Below are 23,758 nucleotides of genomic sequence, written 5' to 3'. Positions count from 1 at the left end.
TAGAGTCCCTTTATACTGAGAGTCAAGACAATTCGGCTCATGGATGTCACAAACGGGAATAAAGATTACAGAAATTGAACGTTTTTCGTAATCTTTGATCGGCCCATTCTCAAATGCCTTTCTCCGTTCCTCCTCTCATTCCGTTTGTTCCTTGCCGAACCCGTAATTCCCTGGTCCATTCCAGATTATAATCTTTGCAATTGGTGAAAATGTAATCTTTATTCCCGTTTGTGACACTGTGGAGGCCTAAAATACGGGAACCAATCAGAAATGGATTCAAATTGTCTTGACTCTCAGTATAAAGGGACTCTAGGATGAGCGAACAATGTATTTCGACACGAAACATGAAAATCACCTCACACCACGCGTGTTCTTCACAAGAAATAAAGTATTAAGAGGATACCAGTTTATTTTATTCGGTTGGTGACCAGGCATGACGACAAATGGACGTATTTCTGCCAAACGGAACTATGTGCATTAAGACGTGAGCCTTGAAACCCATGAGAATATACGCATAACGGGGCTCACATCATAATGCACACAGTCCCGTTTGTCAGAAATACGTCGAAATGGTCTCCACAGTAAGAAAAAGTAACCAAAATATTGTGTTGATATAGGAGGTAAACAGTGGCGTGGCGTGCTTTACGATATATCGATTGATCTACCATTTAAACCTATGGAAAAGGATCGATAGACAGGGTGGTTGCAGCGAACACCGTAATAATCGATTCTTTACCATAGCTTTAATAGGGACATATCGATGATCGATCATTCATGCTTTACGATATATCGATTGATCTACCATTTAAACCTATGGAAAAGGATCGATAGACAGGGTGGTTGCAGCGAACACCGTAATAATCGATTCTTTACCATAGCTTTAATAGGGACATATCGATGATCGATCATTCATGCTTTACGATATATCGATTGATCTACCATTTAAACCTATGGAAAAGGATCGATAGACAGGGTGGTTGCAGCGAACACCGTAATAATCGATTCTTTACCATAGCTTTAATAGGGACATATCGATGATCGATCATTCACGCCTCGCCACTGGAAGTACGATAAAACACGAGGTAACAAGAACTGTTGGTTGATTTTTGTGTGTGTTAGTTTTCCCTGTGTCAAATGGACCGAATCTTTGTGTTGTAAATCTGCGACGTGTTAAAAATTAGTTGCCAGCCTCCGGAATCAAACCTTGGTCACATCGGCGATAGCCCAATGCGCTAGCCACGTGACGTTACAAGTCGAGCATGGGGAGGAAATAAGGGTACATAAGTTCGGCAGAACATTTTTTTCATGATCCCACGGTTTGGGTCGATTTCACACAAAAGAGCGTTGAGCAACCAAGTCCTGTAGGTTGACCTGACACAAAAAAAGTATCACAAAATCACACAGAGTGACATCAAAGACAGAAAACATACGAAAAACCGAGCAACGCTTCAGATTTTTTACTCCTGGTTATACCGTGCCGCCGCGGCTGGCAGGAAAATTTGAAAATGCCGGTGTTTAGGACGATTTTCGTCATTGGTCGGGGACCTGGACAAGAAAATTGGGGACTTTCGGGGATGTCGGGGACACCCTTCCAAAATCGGGAATAATCGGGGACATTTGGAGACCGGTAGACACCCTGGTCATACTGTATTGAATCCTTGGAAGACTAGTCAACGTGATTCCTCGAAAACAGCCTCGATTATTTTTCTTCTTCATCCGCAGAATATTCGGTAAACATTTCAAGTCATAAAATTGACCTGTTTCTCTTCGAAAAAATAAAATAGGAGCGGTTACTGCGAAACACAGCGATGGAGGAACGTGGTTTTGCACTGCAGCCATCGACATACGCGAGCGGTGAAGGTCACCGAGAAAGGAAAAACCACGGGCCACGACTGGGCCCGTAAACGCCGCACAGTGGATCGAATCAATTAGAGAGGTCGCACTTGAATTTTTTAGCTGTAACTGCAAATTTTGATGTTTAATTCGTCACATTTTAAATTTTGAGGGGTGCCCGTGAGACAAAATTTCACGAGGAAACCAATGCAACCATTTTTCAAAATCTCAAAGTTTTGATTTAACGGAGTTAAAAACGTTAGAAGTTTCCAAATTTTGTCCGACCTCGCTTATTGATTCGATCCACTGTGCGCCGGCCGGATTCCCGTGAGTTCTCCATCAGGGGGAGAAGGGTACGTCAGGGGGGTGGGAGGGGGCACGTTTTGACATTGACCAAGGGTACGAATTAGGATTCCTCGCCGGTCCGAAACCAAACCAGTGGCGTGGCGTGAAGGATCGATTATCGATATATCGCCATTTGAAGCTATAGTAAAGAATCGATTACTAAGGTGTTCGCTGCGAACGCCCTGACAATCGATCTTTTTTCATAGGTTTGAATGGCGAATCAATCGATGTATCGCAAAGCACGCCACGCCACTGAACCAAACCGAAGCACCGGTTGCTCGGTCATCGTGCTCATCCTCCGAGCTGAGCTGCCCGCGGAAAAACAACGTATGAGCGTCCGAACGTTGCCAAATTTCATGGATTTTTTTGGAAAAACTAAGCACGTTCTACCGATTTTAGAGGAATCTTGGTCGCGGTATAATCTGAGGCATTGGAAAATTTCGGAGGGAAACACTTAACTTTTCTTTTCGAACAGAGACAAAGAGAGACCCTCAATTGGACTACATTTTGCAATTTGGAAGTATAAATTCCGGCCCAGTTTAAAAACAACGGATTTGCAATTAGTTTCCCCATGCACATAAGTGTTTTTTCAGATGAGCCAGAATTTATAGGTCCAAATTGCAAAATGCAGTCCAATTATTGGACCACATTTTGCGATTAGGGAACTACAATTTTTGGCTCAGTTGCCTGCAACTCCTATTTTTGGAGCTACGGGACATTTTGGGGCAAATTTTAATTAAAGAATGTAGGCGTTCAAATCATCCGATTTTCATAATCTAAAAGTCTCTTGAGAGAAGAGGTCAATACCTTTTTACCGATGTGCCACATGACTCTTGTTGGTCCAAAATCATGGGGCCACGTCCCCCGAAAATTTTGGAACTTTGGAGGGCCGTAAATCGAAAATTTCAAACAGCAAGGGTATGTTTTGACTTCAGATTTGGATTCTACGCGAAAAGTTACGTAGAATTGATTACGCGTACGGCCTATTTGCTCCAAATTACTTTAGAACCCTGTTTCCCTATACTGCCGTGCTGAGGAAAAAACGCCGTATGAGCCTTCAGGCGTTGCCAAATTTCCCCTAACAAATCAATCACTGATTTTCAGGAAAATTTATGGATATTTTTCTGCCAATTTCTCAGATAATTTTGTTTGTAATTAGATCTAAAGTGTCTGAAAAATTCAAGAAAAAATACTCATAAGTTTCCTCAAAAATAAACATTTTATCCAAGGAAATTTGGCAACTCTTGAATGTTCATACGGCGTTCTTCCTTAGCACGGCAGCATAAGAAGCCGGGTGTGGAGGAAAAGAGGGGCGAAACAAAATTTGGAGAAAACAGGCTGTAGTGTTACGCAGTTGGGTTAACCGGTGAAAAATTATTTTTTTCATTGCATTGAATTGTAAAATTATTTAAATATGTTCCCGTTTCACTGTTCTACAAACGAGAGGAAGGAAGTTTTTGGGCGGGGATGGGAGGAGCAGAAAGGATTGATGAAAAAGGGTTTTCCCGTGACAAATGCTACCATATATTGTGCCTGGAAAGACTGCCGACGATGTTTTTGCGCATTTACGTAGGCGGCTCCACACTGAAAAAAAGTTCTGTTGTCACAAACCAGAATTTCTGGTTGTATTTCGCAACCAGATTTTCCGGTTGATTTAACCAGAATTACAGTTGACTCGACCAGAATTTGGTAGAGTCAACCAGACGTCTGGTTGAGTCAACTGTAATTCTAGTTGAATCAACCGGAAAATCTGGTTGCGAAATACAACCAGAAATTCTGGTTTGTGACAACAGAACTTTTTTTCAGTGCAGGCACCTCGTTCGGGAGGGGCGGGTTTTTTCCTGAACACCAGTCATTGGGGAGGGGGCAGAGGTCGTAATAAATTTTGGAATTGTAAAGCATTGCTATCAGGGTGTCTACTAAAACAGGCTGGTCAAAAATAAGTACTTTTACAGTAATTTTTCAGTACATTCTCAAGAAATTCAGTACCTCCTCCAACAGAAAAATTCCGTACTTTTCTAGTACCTCCATTTGACGAAATTCGAAAAATTTCAAAAAGTTGAAACTGCGGCAAAAATGACAAAAAATTAAAAAAATTCCGGACCTTTTTGCGGAATTTCGGCACATTTTCAGTACTTCCGGACCGCCCTTACAAAAACCGGTACTATTGTCAGACTTTCTGGGAAATTCCGGACTTGTAAAAACCCTGACTACGCAGTTACAGTCGATCTTGTCATATTTGTTATCAAATATAAGCGTTTTTCCTTCTTCTAACCTCCGTTCCTGTTTTCCTCTTTTCCTAATTTTCTTCTTCCCTTTTCTAGGGCAAACGAAGAGGGGGGGGGGGGGGGAGCGTTCCTCCCCCTTGGATCTGCATAAATGCGCATTTATCTACTTTCCTTACTCTGCGTTTAAGTCTCCGAAAGTATGCACGTTCGAAAAAGCGTTAGAGCTGAATGATTATACCGACACCTGTTTACTCATGAGAATTTCCGTTGCGCATAGTTGGGATACGTTTTTGAGAACCATAAATCTGGCTGCCAAGCCACAGATCACCACAATCTCTAAAAGTTCCTTCTTTTTGTCGGGTATGCAATGCCGACGTCATGGAACTAAAATAATGTATCGAGAATCGAGATAGTATTGGACTTTCGACCAAGGTTAGAGGGACAAGCCGTGAGCCTCCCTCACTTAGACTACTCGGCTGCCGATCATCGCAATCATTCTGAGCTCCTTCATCTTGTTGAGTATGCAATTTGACCTCCTTGGACTTACTTCAAATAGTTGCTCCCAGTCAAAATGAACTTCCGCGGCCACCGACTTTCTCCGGCAAGGAGGAGCGATTGGACCACATCATTTTGCAATACAAACCAGAATTTCTGGATTATTTTAGAAACAACATAAATTCTATTGGTTTCCCTACGTAGAAAAGTACTTTTATGAAATAGCCGCAGAGATAGTGGTTCCTTAATGCAAAATGTAATCCAATGGCCCGTCTTTAAATTGATGAGAAACTCTTGATTTTGTTAGCATGTGCGTCTACAGTATGAACAAACTGAGATGTCATTGATGACACATGAAGCCCACCGGATTGGCCATTGATGTGATTTCGGGTCATTGATGACACCTCAGTTTGTCCGTAATTGACAGTGTACGAGAGCTTCACAAGTTTTCCCTCACAATGCATTGCTGCAGTGGAGGCGGTCCGTTTCTATATTCCTTCAACTATGCTGACCAACATGAGCCGTGATCACTTATCAATATTTTGGTTAATATCTCAAGGTCATGCAGTTTACAAAACCGACAATGACGTCACATTACACCAGTTTTATTAATCTTTGGTGGCCCACAAAACAGTTTGTAGATTGTAATACTGCATGCCCTTGAAATAATGACCAGAATATTGATGGCGTGAACTCGGCTACAGGAATTCACAGTGTTCTTGATTGTTTCTTTGAGCATCATGACGTCAGATCGTCACCTTCCAGGCAAAGTATCACAAGCGCCATGCGACGTTCAAAAATTTCCGCCGCCATTTTAGTTTTTTTGCAGAGAAATTGTTCAACGAAGCTGTCCGAAAATTTCACTGAATTTTCTTTGTGCTGCCGATAAAATTTGGTGAAATTTCCAAACAGATTCAACCAACAATTTCTCAGTAAAAAAATAAAATGGCGGCGGAAATTTTTAAACGTCGCATGGCGCTTGTGATACTTTGCCTGGAAGGTGACGAGATTTTAAGAAAATACTTGTTAATACCTCGTCCATTTTAACCTGTGGAAAAGGATCAATAAACAGGGTGTTCGCGACGAACACAATAATCGATTCTTTACCACAGCTTCAAGTGGGGGAATATCGATGATCGATCATTCACGCCTCGCCACTACAGCGGGCTGATTATTGAAATTGGTAGACAAAGCAATAGACAAAGAAGACAAAAAGGATTTGGAGGGATCCTATTGGTGGAAGCGGGTGGTTGCAATGGACAAAGGAGGTAGGTAATAGACTAACTAACGGCAACCCACGAGAGACCCGACAGTTAGTCTATCATTTTCCCCCTTAGTCTATGAGAACCACCCATTTCAACCAATAGGATTGCTTTATACCCCCTATGTCTTCTTTGTCTATAGCTTTGTCTATCAATTTCAATAATCGGCCCGCAGGAGTTTAAATTTCCGAACTTCTCGAAGTAAAGAGATATAACCGATTCTCAGATACGGTTAAAAAGTCTAACTTTAACTACCTCATCTGAGCATCTGAGCCATCAGACACACTTATTATATAGTTTCATATAATATATCATTTCAGAAACAACATATGAAGAGTGGTAATTCAAAACCTTGTAGGCGTCATCGGGCGTTGCTAAGATCATGCAACTGTCGCTCTGGCATGACATAGCAAACTCCATAGGAAAACAGTAGCTCCCAATTGCAAAATTCAGTTCGAATAAGGAGAAAGTAACTTTGAGGATCGAAGGCGGATCTACTGAGAATTTTGGTGAAATGGAATCCGGAACTTCAAAAAATGATTGCAAAGAAAAAAAGAAAAATGGAAAAAAAAGGGGGGAGACTCTTTGAGGTGGCAATTTAAGCAAGTTCAGCCTCGGATTCCGGAGACAGAATGACTAAACTACAATCGGCGGAGTTAATTCTACATGATTTGACACTAAAAGCAACCAAGGAGTCCAAAAGAGACTCTTGAGGAGCATTTTACCTTTGGAAAACTACAAATCGCTACTTTGAGAAAAACACAATAATAATTTTGAGACGATTTCACGGCGAATAGACTGCTTCAGTATGAAAGGAAGAAAGGTAAAAATCTGACAGCTGTCCAAGATTTTGTTAAATAAGAATCGAAACGACCCCCTGCAGACAAATGATGAGAAACGGAATTACACGGAAAATTCATTTTTTGGATAGAAAAAAAATTATTTACTGATAGGTATATACAGGAGGAATGAGGGAGTATTCACAAAATTGACATACACGGTATACATTTTCATTAAACTTCCTTACATAGAACATCGAAAATTCTTGAAGAAATAATCGTTTGGCTCATTCAGGTGAAGAGAAGAAAACAAATCTGAAACTGGGTGTCAAACCAACAGCATTATGGCTATATTAATCTTTATTCAGCGTCCAGGACCAAACTTGTGTTGTGTTGTGTGTTCGCGGTGTGGGGCGGTGCAAGCAACAGTTCTGTACCCATACATTTTCCCCAAAATGGTTAGAACAGTGACCGCTGGTGCTTGCAGCGTCATAGAAATGGTTTGATGTTCCTTAAAATCAATTAGACTGATCTTCTTCTGGAAAACAATAAGGGAATGCCTCTCTCAAATAGGACAGCTGCTCCTTGCAGATCCCGTGCACGAGGCAAGTGCCTTTGTTTTTATATACTCGATGTGGTAATTTATAATTCTGTCGACGATGGAGTTCGATGTCTTCAGGGGGCCCCTCTGGCGGATTCAGTCGCGTTATCAATCAGTGTACCGTTTGATTCAAATCACCCAATCACTACCAATGACAGTACCATTTTGGAAAAATCCAAGATTTACTTCAAACTGGGACATAACAGAAAACAGAGAAGAAAACTTCAAATCAAAATAAGATATAGATAAAGCGTATTTAAAATAAAAAGGAAAATAAATACCTTCAAGAAATGAATACTTTCAACTTAAAACGAACCTACTCCTAACCCGACGACGGAGGCATGTTCTTGTGTTAGACGAAAAATATACGGCTGCACAAGGACTATAGCAAAGAAGAAGAAAGAATGACGAAGACGTTTCTGGAAGCGCGCAAAGGAAGGGCTACTTCTCGAGTAGCCCTCGCGTAGCTCCATTGCGAGTTTTCAAAATTTCCGCTCCTATTTTATTTTTCGAGGAAGGAACTTACAGCTTGAAATTTATACAGAACGTTCGGCTCACAGAGTAGAAAAACCACGGAAGTTTTTTGAGAATTACACCGACTAGTTTTTATTTACTTAATCATTTATTTATTCTATCCATTTATCTATTTATTTATTTATTTATTTATCCATTTATTTATTTATTTACTTATTTATTGTTAAGGGGGTACTCCAGTCTAAGAATGGTCCCTCTTTTTCATTTTTTTTTTCACTGCTTTTATAGAGGAGAGTCGGCTAAAGAAGATGGCGTATCCACTATGTAATTATCATGATCACAAGAGCCTGAGAAAATTCGATAAAAGAGACGATCCCTTGCAAAGAGCTGCACTACATGCATCTTGAACTTTTTCACCTACATTTACTAATATTGCTCTTCTGAAAAATCAGTTTTCCGCATGTTTTTCCATCTCATGGCACAACCTTTATGCAGGCCCTAATTGAGCTAGAGACTGCGATTATTTTTAAAATGACAGGAAATGTATGCTCTATTATCTAACAGAGCCGAAATATTATTTTCTTCATTGATCAGTTAATATTTTAACAAAAACCATAACAAATTTGGAAAAAATTCATGTTTAAAAAAAAAAAAAAAACTTTTAGTCAAAAATGTATAAATCCGGCTCTGTTAGATAATTAGTAGCATATCTTGATGTACCTTAAAACAAATCGCAGGTCTCTGGCTCACTCTCAGACCAAGAAATGGTTGCCACAAGATGCCTCTTCAAATTTACTTAATCGTGTATTAAGGGGCAGAATATGCAACCCGCTTGACGAACATTTGGGGAAATTTTAGTTTCACATGTACCTATCTAAAGCATAAGTTTCAAGTCAATAGAAATTGAAGGGGGAAAAAGCTGTTAAGACCGGAGTGCCCTTTCAATAATCTAGAAGTCTGAAAAGACAAATGGATTAAAGAACTCCGTACTATTTCTGGCTCATTTTAGAGATAACATACGTATCATTAGTTTCCCTGTGCAAATGGGTGCATTTATGGATTGACCAGATATAGTGATCTTTTATTGCAAAATTTAGTCAAAATATAGCTGGAATCACAACCACTGGCATGGCGTGCTTACATATAACTCGATTGGTCTGCCATTTAAACCTATAGAAAAGGATCGATAAACAGAGCGTCCGCAACAAACACCGTAAATATCGATTCTTTAATCGATAGCTTCAGATAGGGAAAAATCGACGATCGACTATTCACGCATCACCACTCCTGATCAAAAGTGTAGAGAGGAGTTTAAAATGATTCACTGCGAGCGGGGATTAACAGACAACGAAATAAATAACTCTTCGAAAATTTGTGCACTCAAAAGTATGTTTTCCCGCTGATGATGAAAATCGATGCTAAGCAGGTCAGCTTGCCTCCATATCGATGGAATGGATATTTCAAATGGATTTAAGGTGAATCTAGGGTTCGATTAGGGATAATTCAAGATTAGAGATAGCGCCACCAGTCGCCACTGAGAATTTCACTTTCCTTCGACGATTCCTGAAATAATATTCCTCAAATTACAAAAAGCAGATCCACAAGATATAGATTATTTTTTGCTTGATTTTTTAGCCAAAAATATTCGCAATTAGAATTACAAGCACAGAGAAAGTACGGCTGAAACTTTCAGCTCAGAGGTGGCGGCCGAGCGCGCAACCGAATCCCTCATGTTCTGTCTCTCTCTCTCTCCCATTGCAGCAATGGGAATTACTTTCCGCCGTAGTTACGACTTTATTTTTGGGAATTTTGAGAAGATTTTATTACTGAGTGTTCCTCAAGTATGTTGCTATATCCCTTGGATCCCCAATCTTGAATAAGTGATACGGTTTTTATTATTATGGCAAATATATGCGGCTATTCTGAGCAGCGCGACGTGGTGGCGAAATCGCGAAGTTCCAAGCCTGATTCACCTTAAATGGAGTATGAACAGTGTTGCCAATTCGCAAAATCGCCACTGGATTCCGCGGTGGTGATTTGTAGCCCTGCAACCGCGGCGCCTCCCCCTGCGGAGGTGGACCCGGCGTCGGGACGGCGAGAGCGGCGCCGCGACGGCCGGAGCGATGACGCAACGAGCGTCGTTTCCTAGCCTGCGAGACGTCGCGACGCGACACGGACGTCGACACCGACGCGTCGCCGCACGGTGGTCGCAAAACCGCGGCTCCACGTGCCAAGAATAGGTATCAGTTGCGTGGCGTGTTCTGCGATAAATCGATGGATCTGCCATTTAAACCCATGGAAAAGGATCGATAGACAGAGCGTTCGCAACGAACACCTAAATACTCGATTCTTTAGCATAGCTTCAATCGAGAAATGGACCACTAGACAAGGTACGAATTTAAGCAATCTGATACATGTTTCTTAACCAGAATTTCACGTAGAACACGATTAGCGCAACGAATATTACTGAAACTAACTCCTAACGAAGATTTCAACGTTTTTATTTCACATTGGTTACGAGGAATTTGAACTGCCCGCTCACAAGAAACTCAAAGCTCTACTCGAGTCAAATCGCGCACTACAACGGTTTCAGCAAGCTTCTCCATCGAGCAATGTTCATTTCCCATTATATGTTGTTAAAACCACAAGAAATTTGCTATAGCTGAGCCAAACCGTCAAGATTGAGGTTTCCAGATTTTTATATTGCAGAGACTATCATGATGAAAGTTTAGCGCGCGATGTGAAACACGTAGAGCATTGAGTTTTCATGAGCGGGCGGTTTGAATTCACGCATCATGAATCATTAAATATCTTCGTAAGGAGTTGATTTCGGTAACTTTTGCTATGCGCATCGCATTTTACGTGAAATTTTGGTTGAGAAACATGTATCAGAATGCTGAAATTCGTACCTAGTCTAGTGGTCCATTTATCAATAATTGATCGATCATTAACGCCTCGCCACTGAGGAGTATTCGCGTGCTAGGGAAAAAACGCCGTATGAACCTTCCGGCGTTGCCAAATATCCTTTCATAAAACACGAATTTTCCTGACAACCATACGGATATTTTTCTTCCAATTTCTCATATTATTATGTTCGCAATTTCACTGAAAGTTTCAGAAAATTTCAAAGAAAATATCCATAACTTGCCTCTAAAATGAACATTTTAGCGAAGACAATTTAGCAACTCGTGATGTTCAAACGGCGTTCTTCCTTAGCACGGCAGTATTGAATGCAAGGGGCATAGTTCCGTCATTCTCAGGAAGAGCCGTGCGCGCATCCTGACGTTGCCAAATTTCCTCGCGTAAAATACGAATTCTCTGGAAAAGTGGTGATCCCCCACTTCCCCCCTCCGCCTTTAAATTTTAAGTTTTGCATTTAAGAATTTTTTGCGCAAAGAGCTTAATGACGGCAAGACAGCAGTGTAGGCTATCTTACGTACATCGATAACTAATGTGCATCTCCGTTTGCAACGTTGCGGACTTCCTGTCAAACTATTCATTCATTCTTGGAAAAACTAGTGAAGGTAATTTTCCTTGGAAACGGACTTGATTTTTCTTCCCTGTTAGCAGAATGTTCCTGTATCTGGGTGTCTACTAAAGCAAGCTGGCCAAAAATCAGTGCTTTTACGGTACTTTTTCAGTACATTTCCGAGAAATTCAGCACCTCCTCAAAGGAAAAATTCAGTACTCTTTCAGTGCCTCCGATTGACGAAATTCAGCAAATTTCAAAAGATTGAATTTTCCGCTCAAAATTGCGACAAAAATGACAAAAAATAAAAATTCCGGACCTTCTTGCGGAATTCCGCTCTTTTCCAGTACTTCCGGACGGCCCTTAAAAAATCAGTACCAATTCCGGACTTGTAGACACCCTGTGTATAAATTTCAAGCTAAGAAGTTGGTTCGTTCCTCTTCAAAAAAATAAAATGGGAGTGGAAATGTTTAAAACATCGCAATGGAGATACGTGGTTTTGCACTTTGGCCATCAATATTGTCTCTGTTGATGATCGAAGAGTTGAGCAATTGGTTAATCAACCTAGCGGGCTGATTACTGTAATTGATAGACAAAGAAGACCTAGGGGGGACAGAGCGCTCCTATTTTTGAAACGGGTGGTTCCTATAGACAAAGGGAGAAAATGATGGACTAACTGAAGATTCTCTCGCGAGTTGACGTTAATTAGTCTATAACGTGCCGCCTTTGTTCACTGCAACCACTCGCTTCCGCCAATAGGATCCCACCATTTCCTTTTTGGCTTCTTTGTCAATCGCTTTGTCTATCAATTTCAATAATCGGCCCGCTGACCTTATTCGCAAAGACTCGACTAGCTAAGTGCTCACCCCGACGGTTAGCGGGCTGATTATTGAAATTGATGGACAAAGAAGATAAAGGAAAAAAAGAGCAATCCCACTGGTTGAAACGGGAGGTTGTTTTAGGAAGTTTTAGACTAAGGTACATCATTTCAGTCTAAGGTTTTAGACTAATAGACTATAGGGTCCCTCGTAGGTGACCGTTTTTTGTCTTTTACTTGTCTTTGTTCATTGTGGCATTGCAACCATATCCAACTCCGCCACACTAGGATCGCTTTATTTCCCCTTTGTCTCCTTTGTCTATCAATGTCAATAATCAGTTCGTAGTCAGAGCATTGACAAGTTTATTTGGACACATCTTTAGCACAAAGAGAGAGGAACAGAACACAGGCCGAGTATCTACTGATACCCTGTCATTAAAATTCCTTGCTTTTTCCTTACTTTCCTGAAAATTCCTTTTCTTTGACGATTCTCAAAAAGCCTAGTCTCTTCCTTGCATATCTACCTCACACGTATTTTTAACTAAATTTGGAGCGGCGAATGGAACAACAAAGGAATAAACCGAAAAACACGAGTAATCGAACTCTAAAATGAATTATGTTAGGAATTGCAAAACTTAAGGCTCCTAAGGCTACTGGTTTCAAAGTGTACAATATCCATAGAAGTGGTTTGTCACATGCACGCAAAAAACAGTTTTGAGTACTGTTACGTTTTGCTGCGACCTGCCTTTTGTTACTGCATAATTAAAATGGATTTTGGCTATTCTGGTACAAAATTAAACTGTATTCCGATTTTCCTCTGCTGGCTGATCCAGAATCCACTCCAGAATCCGAATTTGTGATTTTTGTCCAGAGAGGGCCGCGCTGTGTGGCGGTGCGGCGCGCGACGCGGCGGTCGGCGAACCGGGAAGCGGGCGGGCGTCGCGCGTCGCGTCGAGCGGGAGTCGACGATGGCGGAAACGCGCGGCGCGCGGACACCCGAGCGCGGGACCTTGGAGTCCCGCATCCGCGTGGATAATAAGCAAACTCCGCTCCGGACACCACCGCCAGGATTCTCCAGTCATAGACAAGAGAGCGGCAACTCCAAAAATCCTCTCTCGGCTCACACAAGGCCTTGTCTCCACGGGCCTTTTCACGAGATTTATCCAGAGACAAGAGACCCTCCACTGGCCTCCTAGCGACGCGACAGGTGGAAGCTTTTACTTTCGGGGTTTCAACAATTCCTTATGGACAATTATTAGGGAGCAACAGTCATCACCCTAGTTTCGGCTGTTGACTTACCTACATGGTCGATGATGAGCTTCGGATGACGTCATGAGCCAAACAACTTTCCCAAACGTCGGCCATTTTCGGCTTGTTTGCAAAACGAAACTGCCAACACGTTGTTGAACATCAACCATGTAGGTAAGTCAACAGTAGAATGCTGAAGTCCCGAAAGTAAAAGCTTCCACCATGGCCAAGATACTAGTGGAGGGTCTCTTGTCTCTGGATTTATCCCAGGGAAAAATCCCACTTACGAAGTTGGGAAAAATATTGAGTTGTTCAATATTTTTCCCAGTAACCAAGTATGGTCCTTCTACCCTTCGGACCCACTGAGAGAAGAACAAGTGTAAACGAATTGTGCGATATTTTGTTGATTACTCCATTTTTCATGTTTGTTAAGTTAAAATAATGTGTCTAATTGTCAATTGAGTGCAATTATTATTTTAATCCCGGCTAAATACTCGACTTTAACTAAGTTATCTCCCGCGCAAACTAGTCGCAGGACCGTATGAGCCTCGTCCCGTGGAGACGGTAGGTAACTGGGAAAAATCCCAGAAGTTTCATTCCTGCTATTCGAACTTGGGAAAAATCCTATGAAAACGTCCCGTGGAGACAAGGCCTAAGGGCGTAACTACACATCGAGATGAGCCCGAAAAAGCATTGAAATGTATGGAAGACAGGGTTCATTCCAGTATGTAGTTACGCCCTATTACGTCAGGTAGCCGACGAAATCAACTCAAGAGAAAACGGGCTCAGAAGCGTCTGACCGGACAATTTTATTGACGCAAGCCTCCGTTCTTTGACAAATTCCCACTAAGCGTCCGAAAGACTCCTAGAAATCGTTTGGATTATTCAAAATCCACTGATTTTAGTTCCATTACACAAAAAGGGTATTTCTCATTTTCATGTTAGGCTAATGTTAGGCAAGACAGCTGTAAGTGCTATCTTCTGCATGCTTTCTAAAAAATTGTATGGAGGGAAACGTCTGTTCTCTGTCAAATTCGCACTAATCGTCCGAAAGACTCCTAAAAAAGTTTGGATCATTAAAAGTCCACTGATTTCATTTCAATTACATTTGAAGAGTATTTTTCATTTTCATGCTAGGCTAGTATTAGGAGGCAAGACAGTCATGAGTGCCATCTTCTGCATGTTTTCGCGGTTGCATTTTGGACACACAACAAACACATTATCAAGTTAGAAATTGGGATAAGAGAGCGGCAGTTAACTTGAAAGCACGGTTTTCATTGACTCTCTGAAGGAATAATGTCACTTACGGCTGTCCTGCTTGAAACTACGTCATTTATTGCGCACTTACGGCTTTCTCATATGTCTCGTTTTTTCCCAATAGGTAGTCCATCTTTTTCACCCTTAATCTACAGGAACCACCTACTTTAACCAATGGGATAGCTCTTTACTCCCCATGTCTTCTATGTCTATAGCTCTGTCTATCAATTTCAATAATCGGCCGGCTGAGGAGTTCTACCACCGGGTTCTCCGTGCGTGCGCTTCGCAGGAACAGGTTTGCGCGGGAAATCAGGAAGACATCGTTATTGGTTCCAACAGAGCGACAGCGATTAAAACTGATGTCAACAATTTATTCTCGAGCGGTGAGAAGTGATGTGCGGCCATGTGGCGACGGAGTAGACTCAAATGCTATTCTCTCAGATCCTCAAGGTTTTTAAACGGGAACTTTCTGACTATTCAAAGCTGCTAGGGCTTTGTCAAAGAGGTGATATTCTACATATGATTTTTCCTCCACTTTTCCGTAAAACCTCATCACACGTCTACTCTGCCGTGCTAAGGAAGAACACCGCATGGACGTTCGAGAGTTGCCAAATTTTTCCCGAATATAAAGTGTATTTTTGAGAAAAGTTGTGCATATTTTTCCTCGAAATCCCGGGATATTTTAGGTAAAATTGTGTATAAAATTGTCTAAAAAATTGAAAAAAAAATATCCACAATTTTCTCAGTAAATTCGATTTTTATTGAAGGAAATTTGGCAACGCTTAATGGCTCATGCGGCGTTCTCTCCCTTATAGCACGGCAGTAGCTCCAGAGTCCGAGAAGTCGCGCGCTTCATTTGCGCACTTCACGATGCAGTGTTCAACACTCACATGGCGCCAACGCGCCAAATGCGCCTAAGAAATCGGTCATGGCGCCTAAAAAATGAAGGCTCTGCGCCAACGTGGCCCCTAAAAATTGCCCCCCCCCCCCCCCCCCCAAGGAAAATCTTAATTTTTCTGTTTGGCGATTTGATTTTTAAATTTCAATGCACGGCAACGGCTCCTGACTTTTCACTAGGTGCGCCGTGGTATGTAGGCAAAAAGTCAATTTGGCCCCTAAAAAATCTTCTAAAAAATCGCCATGCATATGGCGCGCTTAAAAAGCTGATTTTCAGCACTCTCTGACAACAATGAGGACGTAGATGCTTCTGCGGACGACCCAAAAATAGTAAGTAGTTCCTAATTACAAATGGGGTCTAGAATACCGAAGTCTGCCAGGTTAGGGTTAGCAAAAAGCACAAGGATATTCCTTTCCTACTTCATACACCACCGACTTCAATCCGAAATTGCACCCGAATAACGAAACTTCCGACACCAAAAAATTCTACTTTGATAAGTACCTAAAAATTAAATGCCTCTCGTAAATCTTGTGATTTTAAAAAAACAACATGACATATAGAAGTTTTATACAGAGGGTTTTAAAGACTATCATTTCCACGCGGAGAAATGATTTTAAGGATCCTCTAGGGCTGTAATACAAATTGGTACATGGAATTTTCTGACAAATTTTTGCAGTATTCCCTGTGACATTTCAAGATATGCAAGATGGTTACAAATCGTTCCCTTCAAAACAAACACAACATATTTGCTGTTCCAAACCGCTCTTTACGTACGCTTGATTTCCGCATTTACTTAACAACAACCGGGGGGGGGGGGGGGGGGGTGTTACTTCATATAAGAAATCTACAAGCAGAATTACATCCGAAATTATACCCCGCGTAACACTATATGCACATTTTAAAGAACCGAAATCCCAGAGGCCTAACTATGACTGCCATTTTGAATTTAAGGCATTTTGGGAGGTGTTCAGAGGTCGGACCGGAGTGAACTTTTAGTATGTTGCAACAGAATTTGGAAAATGAAATTCCCTGACAATTGAAGACATGACAGATGGTTAAGAAGACATAATTGAAAATAGTTTTTGGGCAAAATATTTTGTTCGAAACTTCAAACCCATTTTAGAAGCAAATAGAAGTGATTTAGGAAATTTTCCCTGCATTCCCCGATTTTCACTGACATTTCCCGGTTTTCCCGGGTAAAAATTGGCGATAGGAGCTGCGTTTCAAAATACCATAGGAGTACTTAAAGCCGACTGAAGAAGGCGATAGAAAATCATATAGCTGGCTGTAGAAAGTGGAAAAAATCATACGGCCGGGCTACACGAAGCGATAAAAAAATTAAACAGCCGGGCTATAGTTCCTGTCGCCGGGCTTTACACTTTATCGCCTGGCTGTTGTTTTTTCGCCATCGGCAGTAAAAGGCTATAAGAAATTGTGTGGAAATTCGTGTGCTTGTAAATCCTTAAGTTTGTACGGAATCACCATAATATTTACAAAACGCACATTATATTTTCCTTTACTACATATTTGTTTTCATCAATTAAAACGAGAATAATCCATACAGAATGTGCAAACATTTCAAAGTCATGAGTTGAACACCACTGACTCCACGAGATTAAATATTAGAGCCTAACACAAAGCGGAGCGGCGGCGCACTGGCGCCTACAAACCCAACAGGGATACTTCACGCATTGCGCAATGCGTGAAGTATCCCTGTTAGGTTTGTAGGCGCCAATGCGCGTTTCGCGCTGGCTGCCCGCCCGCCGCGCCGCGCCGCAGCGTACCACGGCGCTTGAAGCAACTATTTCACACCAGAGGTATTGCACAGTATCGTACGAAATTGAAGGCGCTCCAACATAATAGGAATGGCAGGCATCCTTCAAAAGTACGGAGCCTTCCTCGCAAAATAAATCAAGATACTACGGCTCAAAAAGAGAGCGGTAGTCCAAAAACTCACTAAGTCCTAGCATCCGTAATTAGTAACATTTAGCATACACTTTATCGTCAGGCTATTGCTTAATCGCCATCGGCTATAAAAGGCTATAAGAAATTGTGTTGCCGGCTATAGAAGCTATTGGAAATCTCACAGTCGGCTGTAGGTCTATGGTATTTTGGAACACAGATTCTACTGCCAATTTTTACCAGGGTTCCCCGACTGTGGCATGTAGTATGTTGTTCAGGAGGACGCACCGATGAAGTTTACATAAGAAAGGTTTGTTAAACAATTTATTCCGTCAGTAATTAATTTGAGGAGGCTAACATTTCCCTTCACTTCCCGGCGAAACCACATCACTTACGCACTGCGGAGTCCGAAATTCGAATTGTGCGTGCTTGATTTTTGCATTTAACAATGCGAGCATGATGCCTACATTCATAGCATTCATGCTTGATTCCGCATGTCAAAAATTCAAGACAAGTGAAGAGCTAGGATATTCCTTCATTTTTCTGTGATACCATATCATTTACGTACAGCGGCGTCCGAAAAAGACGCGCGCTTAATTTCCGCATTAAACGATGAAAGTTAAGATTTTCCTTCATTTTCGTACAATACCACGTCTCATGCCTAATCTGGAGTCCGAATAGATGCCCGCTCGACTTCCGGTTTCAACGATGCGAGAGAATAATGTCGAAGTGCATTTATGAACGTCAGTACTTTGATTTAGGTGAAAACTTAAGATTTTCCTTCACTTTGCAGTGATACCACATCACATACCTACTTCCAAGTCCGAATAGTCGCGCGCTTGATTTCCGCATTCAACCTCAACGATGAAAGCTAAGATTTTCCTTCATTTTCGGGTCCACTGCAATGCGCTAGTATCGTGTGTTTTTACGCGGACTGATACGAAAACGTGCCACATTTTTGACCCTTCAAAATTTTAGCACGTTTTAGCTTCAAAATTATAGCAAAATTTGCACAATTTTCTGGGTCATTCCACGGGTAACGCGCCTACCCGGGCGCGTGATCGAGCATTTTCTGCACCCCTGGTTACCACATAAATTTACGTTGGTTGGTGCCTTTCTCCCATAGGATATTCGCCTCTTCTTGTCTTTTCCGAGTTCTGATGTGTTGCCCAGCATTTTTACCCCACGCTCAGACATTGACAGATGGGTCATTCCTTGTCAACTCAACGAGGTTTTGAACCTTGACCTCTCGGATCATGTTCAAACTTGGTGTGCTGTAAGTTCCTATTGAAAAAAAATATTCTCCAAATTTTAGGTCATTTCGTCGCTCCGTTAATTTTATATGGAATTTCAAAGTTTACAAAAAATTGAGTCTTTTAATGACCAATAAAACTTTGAACGGCTGTTACTTCTCAACGATTCATCGGAAAAAAAGAAGCTCTAAAAAGCTTCAAAACAAGACCTAGTTCAAGTTTTTCCGATGAACCGTTGAAAAGTAACAGCCGTTCAAAGTTTTAAGCCTGGTCGTATTGGTTATATTGGTCATAAAAAAACTCAATTTTTTGCAAACTTTGAAATTCCGTATAAAATTAACGGAGCGCCCAATTGACCTAAAATTTGGAGAATATTTTTTTTTCAAAAGAATATTTTTTTAGGAACTTACAGCACCCCAAGTTTGAACATGATCCAAGAGGTCAAGGTTCAAAACCTCGTTGAGTTGACATGGAATGACCCAGAAGCTCTCGCAGTCACGAAGGCTGTTCCCGCGGGTCGATTTACTGAATATGTATATAAAGTAGATAAAGGGAAAATGGAGTGGTTTCTGGAGTAATCCGGTTCGAAGACGGACGCGGTAGAGGCTCTCGCGTTCTTCTTGATAAGGTTTCTGCAAACGCAAGAGTCACGCTTGTTGCATCCCGTATTTATCAAGTAAAAAGCGAATGCTCCCACTCTCTTTAGTAACTACCCAAGAGGAAATCAGTTCTGTGAGGCTCGTGTATGGAAAGGACCACGCGAGTTGCGCTTGTTGCGGAACCCATAATTGAAGGGGAAAAATTCAGTCACGTCCTCCACCGATTTTGTGATCTCGAGGTCATTCGAGAGATTTAGTTACCTATGACCCTCAAAATCGGGTTTTCGGTTTCCTTATTTTGTTTTTGCTAGGGAATAATTGTTTTTCTTTTTTTTTTTACTGTGGCGTAAGTTTTGGAACATTTTTGGTCTTGGTGGACCCTGAGAATTCAAGGGATGTTATTGCTCATCTCTTTGTTAGTTTTATCAACCTTCTTGAAGAGGTGAAAGGGCATGTTTTTGGTTACCTTAAGATGTAACTGGTCCATTTTCTCGACCGGATATTTTATCCCAAAAATGTTTTTGAGGGTTTTTGGTAGTTTATCTAATTCACTATGATGTTTCTGATTGCATTACTAGCTATCAACAGCAGGTGAATGAATCTAACCGATTGATATCGTTATAGCGTTTCTGTCAATTTCGGTGCCTCTTTCCAGACCAACTTCTCTCACACGAAGCAGTCAAATGTCACTTTCGTTGAAGTTATGGATTATTCAAGGCTGACAAATCAAAGCTGCAATGTCGAAGGAAACTATTTGGGACCGTTCGGGGACAGAATTACCCGATTCCAAAAGGTTCCGCGTTGTTGGACTCCGTCAGAATTACTTGATGACTTGAGTCTCTACATATGAAAGCCTAACGTTTCTACAAAATGCTTATAGATCTCAGGAGTTGGTGGGTTGCGTTTGCAAACAGAAGAACCAAACGGAATCGGACAAGTTTACTTCAACAATGCACCTAAATCAACAAAGCGTTGCTTGTCCAATGAACCAACAGGTGGCCCCGCAAAATAACATTGTGATTGAGTTATCTCACAGAAGATGGTTGATACAGATGTTTGAGTTCAGCCTCAAATCTACTAATCTTTCACCAAGAGAGTGAACGACTCAGGTTGAAAATAGTTTTGAACATGATTGTTACACTTACTTTAGTCTCAATTTGAACCTAACCTAACTTAAGTATATTGGGAGCACACCACACATGGTAGAATCGTGGACTACCCCCTAAAGTTGAATTGAAGAGAGTGCTTGTATTATAGACAACAACCCTCGAGTAGAGTACTGACTGTATATTACAATCACCTGGTTCTACTGGGGAAATACTCTCTGATAGTTTTGAGTGCTGGCTGAGTCAAACCAACACATGATCCGAACACACCCACAATGAATTCTGGATGATTAATCTGTACCAGAATCGCAATTTCAACTGCTTTCGATTAGACATACGGAAATCTAGTGAAAAATCGATTATTGGATAGGTTTAGAATGTTAAATATTCACCTGATAATGTGCCTGAGAAGAAACTGCTAGCTGGTATACTGGAACTAAGTGATGGAGGGTGGTAATCCAAAGGGCACTTTATCACGTCACACAGATAGCCGGTTTACATTCTATCTGACACTTACACTGACTATATGACACTAGATTGTAAGCAATGCTTTTGTTTGAAGCTACTGAGAATAATAATTCAACTAAAAATGATTGAACACAGCGACGCGAAAGAGTGAAAAGGCGATGAAAGGCCCGATTCCGCGAAAACGAAAACAAACACTAACGGATTTTGCGAATTTTCCCGCCTTCGCAAACGTGGGCTGTTGAACGGTGAGATTCGGCGCGGAAACGGTGCATGTTCTTTGCGCGGTTTTTTCGAATTGTCGGCCAGAAGGCATGCGCTATGACTAAGGGTTGCGCAAGTGAAATGAGAAGCACGGAAGATTGGAAATTTGCGTTTAATATTTTATAAATATTACGCAGTGTAAAATATTTGACATGATTTCAGGGGCTGGGAAGGTAACACGCACTAACATACACCAGACAGCCCCCCCCCCCCCCAAAAAAAAATTGCACTTAATTTCCAGAAGGATATTTAATTTCTGAAATTTCTAAAATTTCTCAGAATATGTTTCAAGATTTCATTTTTCGTGCAAAGTTACACACCTGAAAGTACTTGGGCCTCATGCAAAAACAGCTTGGAGGATTTCTTGAGATTTCAGCTGTTGAAAAGTAAAATCTGAATCTGAAATTTCACTGTGAAGTGGAATTTAATTTTGCTGAAAAATGGAACGTTTTCAGTTGTCCATCGTTCAAATGCTTATCATTATTAATAGCGTAAATTGAGGCATCTTCAGGCTGTATGTTCTGCACGGTTTCAGAAAAAATGTATCAATGAATGCTGAAAAACATTATTGTTGACCCTTGTTAATTTCAATACACTGCTCACATGACATTTTGACAGTGAACTGCAAGAACGCATATCGACGGTGAAACTACCAAACCACGTATCTCGTTTGCGGTGTTTAAAAATCTACGCTCGCATTTTATTTTTTTGAAGTAGACCAAATCAATATCATTCCTTGAAATTTTCACAGAATTTTCTCCGCACAAAGAGGAAAAATCATAGAAATTTTCAAGACTAGACGTTAAGTAGTTTTTCATTTAAAAAATAATGTATGACAGGAAGTCTGCGACGTCGCAAACCGAGATACGTGGTTTGGTAGTTTCACCGTCGATATCTCTGTTAGCAACGATGCAGAATTCCTTTCATACTTTATTTGTTAAATGAAAAAATACTCAACGTCTTGAAAACTTTCTAGAATTTTCTTCTCCGTGTGAAATATATTCTGTGAAAATTTCAAGTAACGACGTTGGTCCAATTGCCTCCAATGAACTGAAGTTGGAGCGGAGATTTTGAAGTAGGAAACAAGATATGCATTCCTCCAGCGGGCTGATTATTAAAATTGATAGACAAAGCAATAGACAAAAGAGTCAGAGGGAGTATGGATAATCCTAGTAGCTGAAACCACTAGACTACAGTATAGACCATGGGGGAAAATGATGAACTAACTGTAGGGTCTCTCAAGGGTTGCTATTAGTTAATCTAATACTTCCCTCCTTTGTCCTTTGTCTATTGTTTCCCTCTTTTGTCCATTGAAACAAACCGCTTTCAACAAGAGGATACCTCCATATCCCTTTTGCAGTATTTGTCCATTAATTCCAATAATGAGTCTGCAATTTGATTGTCGATTGGAGTTCCCTCACTTCCTCCGATTCCATCAACACTAAGAATCCATTTTCCTTGCATTCAACCCTAACCTTTAATACTGTCTCATCAAGGAAAGCAATATCATTGGTAGGAAATTATCCTGGTGTCCTTGTTACAACATTCCTTGTACTATAATTCTTGCATTTCTTGGTAATTACACTAGAGCAACTGATTTTAGATCATAGAACTAAAAAAGAAATAATAATGTTTCATTTTTTTATTTTTTCAGTAAAGCTTTATAAAATTTTAGCTCTTATAAAATGAGTTCTTAAAATTTTCACTTTCGCTTGATATATTTTGGCTTTCCCTACTTTGTTTCATAGAATTTGTCCATTCAAAAACAACCCATCTCGGAATAATGACATTTTTCAGAAGACAATAAAAACTGCCTAACAGCCAGAAAAGGAGATCGAAGGGAATTTTTTTTGGCCAAAACACTGTACATATAAGGAAAATATATATAATCTATATTACATTTGCCTACACCGTTTTGACAGTGTTGACGGTATTTTTGCCAAAAATTAATTCCCTTTGATCTATATTATGGCACTGATAAATGCATAGGCATTCAGTTATTCAGAAAAGGAGTGTTTCTACGCAAAAAAAGAACATTGTGAAAAAACCAAGTTGGGTCATTTACGAAATTAGATATTCAATCAAGACCTGGATAAAATGTTTATTCAAATCGAGAATCTTAGTGCATATTGATGGCCAAAGTACGAAACCACATGACACATCTCACGTTTAGTTAGCTTTGATTGGTTAGAAAAAACTTGTGAATGGAATTTGGAAAGTTTCAATGCATCCGTTGTATTCTACCTAAAATTTTAAACCATGTTTGGTGGTGCGTCATTCCGTTCCCAACTTAGTGGTCTAATATGTTAGATAAGCTCTTTTTTCCAGTAAACTGCTCAAAATCGTCGGTTTTTACGATATTCAAGTTGCAGGCAAAAGGTCAATTTAGGCATCTTGTCAAATGCCTCGGCAAAGTGTCAAACATTCTCACTCATATTGAAATTCTGGCTCTTCTGCTGTTTT

The 23,758-nt window shown here is 40.8% G+C and overlaps 1 protein-coding gene across 3 annotated transcripts in view; it reads right to left on the bottom strand.

The window, feature by feature from the left end:
* Positions 1-21,395, bottom strand: part of LOC109031941 (uncharacterized) — a 73,411-nt gene extending 52,016 nt beyond the window's left edge. For all 3 annotated transcript variants that reach the window (XM_072305262.1, XM_072305261.1, XM_019043802.2), the window contains exon 1: positions 20,959-21,395. The gene's annotated coding sequence lies outside the window, so the exon portion shown is untranslated. The remainder of the gene's footprint in view (positions 1-20,958) is intronic.
* Positions 21,396-23,758: the final 2,363 nt, after the last annotated feature.

The sequence above is a fragment of the Bemisia tabaci genome, chromosome 10 (assembly GCF_918797505.1).
Source record: "Bemisia tabaci chromosome 10, PGI_BMITA_v3".
NCBI classification, from domain to species: Eukaryota; Metazoa; Arthropoda; class Insecta; order Hemiptera; family Aleyrodidae; genus Bemisia; species Bemisia tabaci.
Note: the sequence above shows the minus strand (reverse complement) of the source record. Positions and strands in the feature narration are given on the sequence as shown.